The following is a 13,439-nucleotide window of genomic DNA, read 5'->3' as shown; positions in this document are numbered from 1 at the left end:
ATGAATTTGAGAATTAGATTTAAAGAAGTTGCTAAACGATGATGGTAGAGAAGAAGGCAAGAACATATATTTAGATATAAACACACATATGTATGTCATAAACTGAAAGAAGTGGAGCAGAGGCCTCCTTAGAGTTTGACACAGTCGCTGATCTTACAAATTGTTTTTACAACAAATAATGTTTATAAAGATTGGAGGAGTATGTCCCAAACAATATTACCATAACTCAAATAGGGATAAATCATGGAATAACACAAAGCTTCTATGTGTATTTTCTTTATGTTGCATTTCCACTGCGGCTCATAACGTGATAAGAATCAACTGGTGCCTCGTTTCTATCGACACCTCCACCATCATCCCCACTCGTCTATTTTCAGGATCTTCTCGTCGTGCTGCACTGAGAATAAGATCAGCTCCAACACGCCGTGACTCATCAGCAGTAATAACCATAGCAACGGCACTGATCCATGTAAATGAACATCTTGTCGGGGCGCCGCTGATCCACCAGCTGAATGAAAATATTGTCAAACTCTCGTCAGTCAGCACATCAACATGTTATGGACTATTTTCATATAGTTCAATATCTGTTGGTACAGAAGACATTATCTCACACTTTGACTTTTCTCATAATACTATAAACGTTCTCATTATGTTCTGAATTTCATAATAGTGTCTCACAATTGTGTAATCATGTCTTATAATTATGAGATACTTAATTATGAAGTTTCTCATAGTATTACTGTAAGTGAAAGTAGTAATGCCGTGCTGTAAAAATATTCCATTATAAGTAAATGTCCTGCTTATGTAAAGGTATGTAAGTATTATTCGGAAAATGTACTTAAAGTATCAATACCAAAATTACTGTGTGTTATTAAATATAGCGTAAAAAGTAGAATATTTCTCTCTGAAATGTAGTGGAGTAAAAGTACTTAAGTACAGTAGAGTCATTATTGGAGGTGTAAATAAAAGCGACATGTTCAGTGACTAGAATATGAAGTTATCCAGTTGATCTGGTCTCGTGAACCCGTCTGCTCCGTTCATAGAAGAAGATGTGGAAGAGACGAAGCTGCTCCGTGGATAGAAAAAGATGTGGAAGAGACTAAGCTGCTCTATGGATGGAAGAAGATGTGGAAGAGACAAAGCTGCTCCATGGATAGAAGAAGATGTGGAAGAGACTAAGCTACTGCGTGGATTGTAGAAGATGTGGAAGAGACGAAGCTGCTCTGCGGATAGAAGAAGATGTGGAAGAGACGAAGTTGCTCCGTGGATAGAAGATGTGGAAGAGACGAAGCTGCTCCGTGGATAGAAGAAAATGTGGAAGAGACGAAGCTGCTCCGTGGATAGAAGAAGATGTGGAAGAGACTAAGCTGCTCCGTGGATAGAAGAAGTTGTGGAAGAGACTAAGCTGCTCCGTGGATAGAAGAAGATGTGGAAGAGACGAAGCTGCTTCGTGGATAGAAGAAGATGTGGAAGAGACTAAGCTGCTCTATGGATGGAAGAAGATGTGGAAGAGACAAAGCTGCTCCATGGATAGAAGTAGATGTGGAAGAGACTGAGCTCCTGCGTGGATTGTAGAAGATGTGGAAGAGACGAAGCTGCTCTGCGGATAGAAGAAGATGTGGAAGAGACAAAGCTGCTCCGTGGATAGAAGATGTGGAAGAGACGAAGTTGCTCCGTGGATAGAAGAAGGTGTGGAAGAGACGAAGTTGCTGCGTGGATAGAAGAAGATGTGGAAGAGACGAAGCTGCTCCGTGGATAGAAGAAGATGTGGAAGAGCCTAAGCTGCTGCGTGGATTGTAGAAGATGTGGAAGAGACGAAGCTGCTCCTTGGATAGAAGAAGATGTGGAAGAGACTAAGCTGCTCCGTGGATAGAAGAAAATGTGGAAGAGACGAAGCTGCTCCGTGGATAGAAGAAGATGTGGAAGAGACTAAGCTGCTCCGTGGATAGAAGAAGTTGTGGAAGAGACTAAGCTGCTCCGTGGATTGTAGAAGATGTGGAAGAGACGAAGCTGCTCCGTGGATAGAAGATGTGGAAGAGACGAAGCTGCTCCATGGATAGAAGATGTGGAACAGACGAAGCTGCTCCATGGATAGAAGAAGATGTGGAAGAGACGAAGCTGCTCCATGGATAGAAGAAGGTGTGGAAGAGACTAAGCTGCTCCGTGGATAGAAGACGTGGAAGAGACGAAGCTGCTCCTTGGATAGAAGAAGATGTGGAAGAGACGAAGCTGCTCCGTGGATAGAAGAAGATGTGGAACAGACTAAGCTGATGCGTGGATTGTAGAAGACGTGGAAGAGACGAAGCTGCTCCGTGGATAGAAGATGTGGAAGAGACGAAGCTGCTCCATGGATAGAAGATGTGGAAGAGACGAAGCTGCTCCATGGATAGAAGAAGATGTGGAAGAGACGAAGCTGCTCCATGGATAGAAGAAGATGTGGAAGAGATGAAGCTGCTCCGTGGATAGAAGAAGGTGTGGAAGAGACGAAGCTGCTCCGTGGATAGAAGAAGATGTGGAAGAGATGAAGCTGCTCCGTGGGTAGAAGAAGATGTGGAAGAGATGAAGCTGCTCCGTGGATAGAAGAAGGTGTGGAAGAGACGAAGCCTTGGCTATGATTAGATCAGAGGTAAGAAAAACCTAATCAATACCGGCGGCTTCAGTGCTGCCATTAGGACTCATTAATAATGGAGACTATGAGCAGAGCACAGTGTCAAATGAGACGTAATCAGAGCTCGTTGGTGTATACTAAGTATATGGAGCAGTGGACAAGGTTTAGGTCGTCCTCAGACTGTCTCTCAGACAGGTGCAGACGTATTCTGAGTGTGTTAACGGACATGTCGGCCGTCCTACATTCCTGCTCTGCCAGACAGAAGCTGGCGTTGGACAGAGACATGACAGAGACACTGCGCGTGTCTCGTCAACAGCTGAGGACGACCTTAAGTCAACAGCAGACGCAGACAGGAAGGAAGGAAGAGGATTAAAGGACCAGGCTGCAACAAGTCTCTCTGCTGGAACTCTCAACATCTGACAAAGAATTCCAAACATAGAAATCATAATCGTGGACAGCTGCACAGGTCCACCACATGACATCACTAAATATGTCAGCTTTAAATGGATTACAGGAACATTTGTCAACAGAAATAACAACATTTGAACAAGGTTGTGGGAAGTCCATCGACGGGGAAATGTTTTTCTCTTGTTGTCTTTCTCATCGTCAGACTCACGATGGAACGTTATTAAAAAGGACCAAACTGATGCAGCAGAACCAGAGATATCGTCTTTATATCAACACATTCTTCTGCACTTAAAACTAAAATAACACGTACAAAGAACGTACACATTGTTGGTGAATTACAAAACAGTAAGTTAGATATTAAAGCTAATCTCCCATGAATGAGGTAGATTGTTAAGAATGTCCCAGGCAGCAGGGTTTTCACTGTTACTGTAAAATTAACATTATTATACCGTCACTACAATTTACAGCTTTGTACTGTTAATGAAAAATACACTTTTTGTTAAATTTCACAGTATTTTACAGTTAATTTACTGTTAAAAGATACAGTATGTAGCTGGTTTTCCCCTTTCTTTTACATTCTTTTACTTACTGATTTGTTTTAATGCACTATTTAGGTTGTATTTTTTACTTATATTTTAATAAACCTTTTTGCCTAACCCAGGGGTCAGCAACCTGCGTCTCTTCAGCTCCTCTCCAGTGGCTCCCTGTGGATTTATAAAAATGGAAATGAATAACTGTTTTTTGTTTCCATTTTCATTTTTATTTGTCATCGTTGTAGGTCTATGGTACAACGGTACAACAGAGTATTAGGGCCTCATAATATTATGAATTTTTTTCTCGTAAAGTTATGACTTTATTCTCGTAATATTACGACTTTAATTCTCGTAAAATTATGACTTTATTCTCGTCAGGTTGCGACTTTTTTTTCTCGTTAAGTAATGACTTTATTCTCGTAATATTACGACTTTTTTTCTCATTAAAGGGACTATTTGTAACTTTCAGAATTGCTTATTAACAGCGACACCTGTGGCCGTGAAATCAACGAAAGTCAACGAGCGCTTGCTCACTCTAAATACACCTGAACGAGCATCGCTCAAAACAGTGAAGCGACACACGTCAGCTAAAACCCACAATATCACTCTATATTTCAGCTGCTTGGCAGTAATGTTAGCTGACCAGACGAAGGTCTCTCCATGAACATGATTTAGATCTGATCTTAGTGTTGGCTTTTCCTGCCTCAGCGCAGGCTGATGCAGCAGGGCTCTGCAGCGTGTCTCCCTGCTCTCTCCGCCCGCAGCCGGAGAGAGCAGAGGAGACACCGGCACCCGGTAGGTAACGAGACGGTAACATTACTCGCTGATGAGCTCCGTCACTTCACAAGACACGGGAAACCTCTGTTGGTCTGGAGGAGCTGCAGCATTTATTTCTTCCAAAATGTCCACTGTGCATTCACTAAAAATTCTCAGAGCTAAACTAACTCTTCTGCAGTGTGGAGTGAGCGCGCGTTCACGTCTAGAGGTGGAGCGAGACAGCGAGGACGCGCGCGCTGTCTGAGTGAAGGCAAACAGGCAGAGGAGGAGAGGCAGCGGCCACACGCGAACACGCATATGCGAGCGCGCATTGGTCCCGACCCGGTACATTTATACGCTTAAAAAGTTACAAACAGTCCCTTTAAGTTACGACTTTATTCTCGTAATATTACGACTTTTTTTCTCCTAAAGTTATGACGTTATTCTCTTAATAATCTGACTTTATTCTGTAAATCTCAGATGTTTTTCCCCTCAATGTGGTCCTAATACTCCATTGTACATTGTCTCTTTGTCCCTCACTGCATTAGACTTATAGACCATATACTTAGACTATAAACTGTGTTACCTTCATCACAATGCTCAAATGTTTTGCGGCTCTAGACAGATTTTTTATATTTTTTTTGTTTAAAATGGCTCTTTTGATAGTAAAGGTTGCTGACCCCTGTTCTAAATGAATACTGATTTAGCAGGTTACAGACAGGAACAGTCACACTAAATACAATTAAAGGCACTTTTGTTAAGAAAAAGGCTATAATAGACTTTACTGGTTGACACTTTTCCCAAAATATCTGTCTATCGCTGGCTACACGCAAACCATAACACAATACTAGAATGGCACACGGAGAGCGCAGACCTCCTCCAAGGTGGCCGAGTACAATTCTCCCCCTCCTCTCCGTGCAGCTTGTGCCATCATCCATGTGTATTTTTGTTTATGTTGACATCAGCTGTACGTAGCGGAGCAGCATAAAACACTCCATTCAAACTGGATAGGAACAAAATAAAACTCACTTAAACCGTCGTCGTTACTCTTTCCAACAATCACCAAGTGTGCTTTGGTCCAACTCAATTGTAATTTCACCGAGTTTAATGTGAAAAAACGCAGAATCAACAGTTGTTGTCCCCCCCCCCCACTCTCTCTCTGTCAATCTCTCGGAAGGAAAGAGGCGGGGTCACGCGTCATCAACGGTCATCTACGGTCATTAACTGTCATCAACGGTCATCAACGTTCATCAACGCGTCATCAACGCGTCATCAACGATCATCAACGGTCATCAACGCATCGTCAACGCATCATCAACGGTCATCAACGGTCATTAACGGTCATCTACGGTCATCGACGGTCATCAACGGTCATTAATGGTCATCAACTGTCATCAACGGTCATTAATGGTCATCAACGGTCATCAACGCATCATCAACGGTCATTAACGGTCATCACCGGTCATTAATGGTCATCAACGGTCATCAACGGTCATCAACTGTCATTAATGGTCATCAACGGTCATCAACGCATCATCAACGGTCATTAACGGTCATTAATGGTCATCAACGGTCATCGACGGTCGTCAACGGTCATCAACGCGTCATCAACGCGTCATCAACGGTCATCAACGGTCATCAACGCGTCATCAGTTAAACTGCGCATGTGTTATACCCAGAGGTCTTAATGTTCTGGCTGATCGGAATCCCTAAAAAAATTCATGAATCCAAATCATGATCCGGATCGCCACCCTCTCGGACTTTTGGAGTAATCCTGCTAACGGACAAACAAACCAACCAACAAACAAACCAACACCGGTGAAAACATAACCTCCTTCCTAGGCCTTGGCGGAGGTAATGAGTGACGAACAGAGCTAAGTCAATGTGTGAGTTGCTCAGATAGCTCCAACGCTAACAGCGTCTTCAACGGATTTATACAAAAAGGCGTTTTTGGTCGCTGTAAATGATGGATCTGTGTTTGTTATCGGATCAATGGTTCCAGTGCCAGCGTTGATGACAGAGACTGGAGGACTGGGAGTCTGTACTGGGTGACTGAGACACCCTGAATCCATCTGCTGGACTACATTTAATAACACAAACATTATATTATTGAGTATTCACCAGTCGCAAACTATGAATCTGAATATTTCTGTTATAGGGTTTTATTTCTCAACGTATACATTTAAATTGACATATCTTTCCCCCTATTTATTACAACCTGCAGCAGCACATTTATTAGAGCATCAAACAGTGTTTCAGTCCACGTGGGGGGTCTCTGTCAGATCAAACAGGACCTGATGAAGACCTGCCTCCCCCCCACCCCCTCCCCTGTGGATCCACACCTTGTTTAGTGTCTAATGAGGCTGCTGGAGCAGCTTTATACATTATTATACATGCTTTCATCTCCTCCGAGTTTTGACATAAGATTCCCTCTTCCACGCTGCTTTTAGTTCATCTCACTGAGCTGTGAGAATCAGTGGGAAGAAATCATAATTAATATAATTTATTCATGTTGCACTCGCACCACGTGAGCACATTATAAACTCACATAATGAATATTAATATAGGATGAAGCTGCTGTTATTCTCTAGTATTTGTTCTCGTCACTAAAACACTAAAAACTATTAACCACTAATGTGTTGGTCCGTCCCGCAATACTTCCCTCCTCTCTCTGAGGCTCTCAGCTCATTGGTTCCGACTGAAGACCTCACAAATATACACTTTCATTATTTAAAAACAGCTGTGGTTTCATCCGACATTAAACAGCAAACGGGAGGAATTAGTGCGTTTATTGGGGACTATTTTCAGCGGCGGATTAATCCACATTATTTAATGCATACACTAAACTTGTTAGGATCAACAAGATAATAGATTCACAGACGTTGTTTGGCTGCTATCAGCTGCACGTGCACTACAGTGTGAACACATCCTAAATAAACAGTGACAGCTGTCACAGCAAGGACAGTCTGAGCTGAACTAGCCGCTCTTTAATGCAATGTTATCGCGACTGTGGGTGGGAGTACATGGAGTTAGATTATAGATTATAGCGTTACTGGATAGAGTTCAGTAGTAATGTATCATATTTAAGAAAGGAATCATATCGTTTCTAAATGATGACCGTTCACAGCTTTCTGTCTGTTATTTTGAAGACAACATGTCTGACTAAAATGAATATTTTCCTGTTGTAAATGGAGCGTACTATGATGAGTTGTTTTTCTGTGCTGGCCCCTCTGGTCACCCTTCCGAGGACATGACTAGTATTTATTAAATGTCCCTTTGAGCTGCTGCAGAGGAGCAGGAGTGGAGTGAAGGACCACCTCAGTGTGTTTCTTCCTCCGCTGTGTACACTTGTTGTCTGACTCCAGATCAGCTCAGTCACATATTTCTCATTCATAATATGACTCATTGCTATGTGCTGCGGGATGCTGGGAACAAAACCAACAATGCTGGGACTCTATCCTCAGATCAACACCTGCTGGGTGAATAATGGAACATTCCTGATGATAGGTACTGATCCCAGGCCTGCTGAGTGCTGCTGTTGATTAAGCAGATGAAAGTTTGCTGCAGGGCTTCCTGTCTCTCTCTCTCTCTTTTTCTCTCTCTCTCGCCTGCTGCCTCCTTTAAAACACACACCGTGCACAGTAAATGAGTCACTGGGAACCAGAATGAACCTGAGCACGTCCCAGTAGAGGTAACATCTGACAGGAAGCGGAGTAAAGGTCCCACATGTTCCACAGGTATACTCAGAAATAGTTCAGCAGCTGCTTCTGTGTTCTATCAGTCTGGGACGTATTCAGCCCCAAAGCGTGTTACAGCATGTATATATATATATATATTCATTCAGGATTTCATTCCATATTCTCAGGGTTCATTCTATATATTCAGGATTTCCTTCCATATTCTCACATTTCATTCCATATATTCAGGATTTCATGCAATATTCTCAAATTTCACATTATATATATAATAATTTCCTAAACGACATGCCATAAAATATATATGTACTGTATATATCTTGCTATATTGCTCTCATTGCTGTATGGCCCGGCAAGTTAAGTACTTTAACGTACGTAAGTTCAGTACTTTAACGTTCGTAAGTTCAGTACTTTAACGTACGTAAGTCAAGTACTTTAACATACGTAAGTTCAGTACTTTAACGTACGTAAGTCAAGTACTTTAACATACATAAGTTCAGTACTTTAACGTACGTAAGTCAAGTACTTTAACGTACGTAAGTTCAGTACCTTAACGTACGTAAGTTCAGTACTTTAACGTACGTAAGTCAAGTACTTTAACATACATAAGTTCAGTACTTTAACGTACGTAAGTCAAGTACTTTAACGTACGTAAGTTCGGTACTTTAACGTACGTAAGTTAAGTACTTTAACGTACGTAAGTTCGGTACTTTAACGTACGTAAGTATTTTAACGTTCGTAAATTCAGTACTTTAACGTACGTAAGTCAAGTACTTTAACGTACGTAAGTTCAGTACTTTAACGTATGTAAGTTCAGTACTTTAACGTACGTAAGTCAATTACTTTAACATATAAGTTCAGTACTTTAACGTACGTAAGTTCGGTACTTTAACGTACGTAAGTTCGGTACTTTAACGTACGTAACTTCAGTACTTTACGTAAGTGTGAAAATTCAGTACTTTACGTAAATACGTAACTTCAGTACTTTACGTAAGTTCAGTACTTTAACGTACGTAAGTTCAGTACTTTAACGTACGTGACCTCAGTACTTTAACGTACGTAACTTCAGTACTTTAACGTACGTAACTTCAGTACTTTAACGTAGGTAACTGAAAATAAGTCAGCGTTGACTGTTGGTATCACACGGGACATGAACAGCGGTCTCTTGGGTGACAGTCCTGTGTTTGTTTGACCCGTCCGTCCACCCCGTCCTCCCTGCTGTAGATGGGTTTACACTGGAGTTAGTTGAAAGCCCGGTGTGTCTCATACGGACGCTAAAGGGTGCCTCGGTGCTGAAATATGACACAATAAGCACAGATGTTAACCACATTCAGTTACATTTTGAATAGTTTATTCTTTCCTCCATCGCTGTGAAACTTGGAGTTTAAAAGATTTATGATGCGCTTCATTTACAGCTTTTGTGTATTAATCCCATTCATATTAATATTAATAAAAGTCCTAGCTGTTGTTAAAGATAAGAGGCGAGAAGGTGACGGGGGTGTCATGTGTAGCTCTGATTATCACAACCTCAGCCCTCCTAAATGATGTTAATGTGGAACGTCTGAAACTTAAATTCTAACGAGTTTCCTCAAAGGTCCAAATCGACGGCTCCAGGAGACGGAGGAATGTTAATAAGAGCTAGTAAATCCAGATGTGGAGAGAGAGATGTGTTGGTTCACAGTTTTCACGGGGCAACGCTCTCCCAGCACGACAACGTACAGTAAATCACAACCTCTGATTGCTGTTTGGTTTGTAGTTTAACAAGTAAGTTCATTCAACTGCTGTTTCCTGGATAATTCAGAGGAAATATAAGAGTGTTAGTTTGTCATCAGATGTGATAAAGTGACACTAGATGATATGTGAGCCATCACTGCCTGATAGTGAACACAGACACATGAGGAGTGGATGCTGTAACATAACGAGGATGTAAAACACACTGTGATGCTTAATAAAATACATGAATATCCTCTCCGTGCACAATGAAATGATCACCTGTTTACTATCGACTATACTATAGTATAACTCTAGTTTCACATACTGTTGGATTCAGACTAGTAATACATCTGATAACATTCTCCTCACAAATCAACGCTTCATTCTTACTGGTCAGAATGTAATTACAGATATCTGAAGTTTAAATTGTGACTAGTCAAAATGTGATGATAGAAATAAACAACTAGAATAACCAACCAGACTGAAATGAGCATCATCACACACACAGTGGAACCCGACCATCATCATATTGTATTGTTTTGTCCACCAAGCGTTTTTTCATAAGTAATCATGGGGAAGTTTCATGATGAAAATGGGCCAGATAGTGCTGTCTAGACGACCGGGTCAGAGCATCTCCAGAACTGCAGCTCTTGTGGGATGTTCCCGGTCTGCAGCGGTCAGGACCCACCAAAAGTGGTCCAAGGAAGGAAAACCGGTGAACCGGCGACAGGGTCAGACCCGAGGCTCATTGATGCACGTGGGGAGCGAAGGCTGTGGAACACCTGTGGGATGTGCTGGACAAACAAGTCCGATCCACGGAGGCCCCACCTCGCAACTTCCAGGACTTAAAGGATCTGCTGCTCACAGCTTGGTGCCAGATACCACAGCAGACCTTCAGAGGTCTAGTGGAGTCCATGCCTCCACGGGTCAAGAGGGGGACCTACTCAATATTAGACAGGTGGTCATAATGTTATGGCTGATCGATGTTTGGAAAAAAAAGTCAGAAAAAAGTCGGAAAAATGTAAAAGAAAAAAGTCAGAAAATGTCTGAAAAAAGTGGAAAACAAAGTTCGAAAAATGTCAAAAAACAAGTCAGAAAAATGTCAGAAAAAAAGTCTTCAAAATTTTCAAAAAAATGTGCGAAAAAAAGTCTGACAAAAAAAAGTCTAAAAAGATTTCGAAAAAAAGTCTAAAAAATATTCGAAAAAAAGGCGGAAAAATGTCGAAAAAAAATGTCAGAAAAAAGTTTGAAAAAGGTAGAAAAAAAAAGTCTGGAAAATTTTCCAAGAAAATGTCAGAAAAAAGTCTGAAAATGTCCATATTAGTGGAGCGGATAGTGGAAAAATCGTGCAAATAGTGATACAAGCACCAAATTTGGCATGATGATTCCCGAGGGGTCACTTAGCAAATATAAACGATCGGCCACTTGAAAATCCAAGACGGCGGCCATTTTTCAAGATGGCCGCCAAATTGACCTGCCGTTAATGGTTTCTCTCATAGAAATTCATCTACTTGGTCAATTTGAGTGATCTTGGTGTCAAAGTATGTGATTTCTAGCATGCTGGATCTTATTTTGATAGTTAAATAATTTTTAACTTCAATATAAATTTAGTCGCGGAGAATGTTTTTCTTAAAAAAATGCATGATTTTGATGAACTTGAATGATTGTGATGTAGAATTATATGTTTTCTGGTATGCTATCTAATTTTACAGCTTTAACATCCTCCGATACGTTTTTTTTTTACTTTTGGCTGTCCGGTGAGTCTTTGCTTTGTGGTGTTTGCAAGGCTCAATTGGCTTGTAGGCCTACTGTTGTAGATATCAATAGCTGCTGTTGCCATAGGTGTAGGGGCTTAGTGGTAGAGGTAGCACCTTTGTTTCAGAAGTCAGCCACATCCTCCAGGATGGACTACTCGCACTGGTTCACACTACTTGCCCAACTCTCATCTATGGCTCCATGAAGTTGCCAGTGCACGGCAATGACCACACCTCGGACACCATGTTGGCTCATGGGCTGAACTAGGTGAGGGTAAAACACAGAGAGTCTCTGTGTGATGGAGTATTTCTAGCTCCAAATTTCAAAGTGCATAGAGTCAACGAACCAGCCATCTTTATCCATGAGGTTCCCACACCAACATATCTATCAGTTGCCTCTTTCTGGTCTTGGAAAACACAGACAGGCCAACATACATAGCAAAAGGTGTCTTCCTGTCCTTGGAGTGCCTGTGGACCTGCGATCCTTCCCTGTATTTGGCAAAACAGCTCTACTGTAACAGTTGCAAGGTCAGATTTTGATGTGCCATTTTGGAGTTGTGACTTGATATCAGCCCCATGTTCAATCATACATACAAACTGAAGCAGTGATGGTGGGACGGTATCTTCAAGGTACCCATCATGAGACGTGCTGTCGAATTCTGATTTATGCTGAAACATGTCACGACGTATCATCTGAGCAGCCTTTGCCAGGTGGACTGCTTCTCCATATTTGCTTCCTTCTTCTGGGACAGCTCTTCTTTCTTCTGCAGCTGTTGGGCATTCAGATAGGCTCATTCTCGTTTGTACAGAGCAGCCAAGCAAGCAGGCTGACATCTCCAGCACTCAGATTGGGAAGGAGCTTTCCATCACTGAACGGGCACTTGCTTGCATGGGATACAGCTAGGTTCATGCATTATTTTACGCAATCTGTACACTATCTGGATAACTGAAACCCCATTATCCTTGGCTCGGCTCTCCCGCGCTTGCACATCCTGTCGATTCAGGTTTTGCTGCCTTAAACTGATCAGGGGTTGGTAGTAAGCAGCATTTTGGACACTAAGTATAATGCTGAATCCTACTTAGCTGACGTTAAACCCCATTCTGAGTTACACAGCAGCGATTGTCACCAGTGTGCCCTGGTAGTGCCCGACAATCACTCCTTTACAGTTCTTTGCGTTTTTCCAATTCTGGCAGTTGGGTTGGAACCTCATGGATAAAGATGGCTGGTTCGTTGACTCTATGCACTTTGACATTTAGAGCTAGACATACTCCATCACAGAGATACTCTCTGTGTGCTACCCTCACCTAGTTCAGCCCGTGAGCCAACATGGTGTCCCGGGGTGTGGTCATTGCCGTGCACTAGCAACTTCATGGAGCCACAGGTGAGAGTTGGGCAAGTAGTGAGGACCAGTGCCAGTAGTCCATCCTGGAGGATGTGGCTGACTTCTGAAACAAAGGTACTACCCCTACCACTAAGCCCCTACACCTATGGCAACAGCAGCTATTGATATCTACAACAGTAGACCTACAAGCCAATTGAGCCATGCAAACACCACAAAGCAAAGACTCACCGGACAGCCAAAAGTAAAAAAAAAACGTATCGGAGGATGTTAAAGCTGTAAAATTAGATAGCATACCAGAAAACATATAATTCTACATCACAATCATTCAAGTTGACCAAGTACATGCATTTCTTTAAGAAAAACATTCTCTGCGAGTAAATTTGACAGCCATCTTAAAAATGTCCGCCATATTGCAGTTAAAAATTATTAAAACTATCAAAATAAGATCCAGCATGCTAGAAATCACATAATTTGACACCAAGATCACTCAAATTGACCAAGTAGATGAATTTCTATGAGAGAAACCATTAACGGCAGGTCAATTTGGCGGCCATCTTGAAAAATGGCCGCCGTCTTGGATTTTCAAGTGGCTGATCGTTTATATTTGCTAAGTGACCCCTCGGGAATCA

This window comes from Sebastes fasciatus, chromosome 24 (assembly GCF_043250625.1).
Source record: "Sebastes fasciatus isolate fSebFas1 chromosome 24, fSebFas1.pri, whole genome shotgun sequence".
Taxonomy (NCBI): Eukaryota; Metazoa; Chordata; class Actinopteri; order Perciformes; family Sebastidae; genus Sebastes; species Sebastes fasciatus.
The sequence above is the reverse complement of the archived record's forward strand: the minus strand, read 5'-3'. Positions refer to the sequence as shown.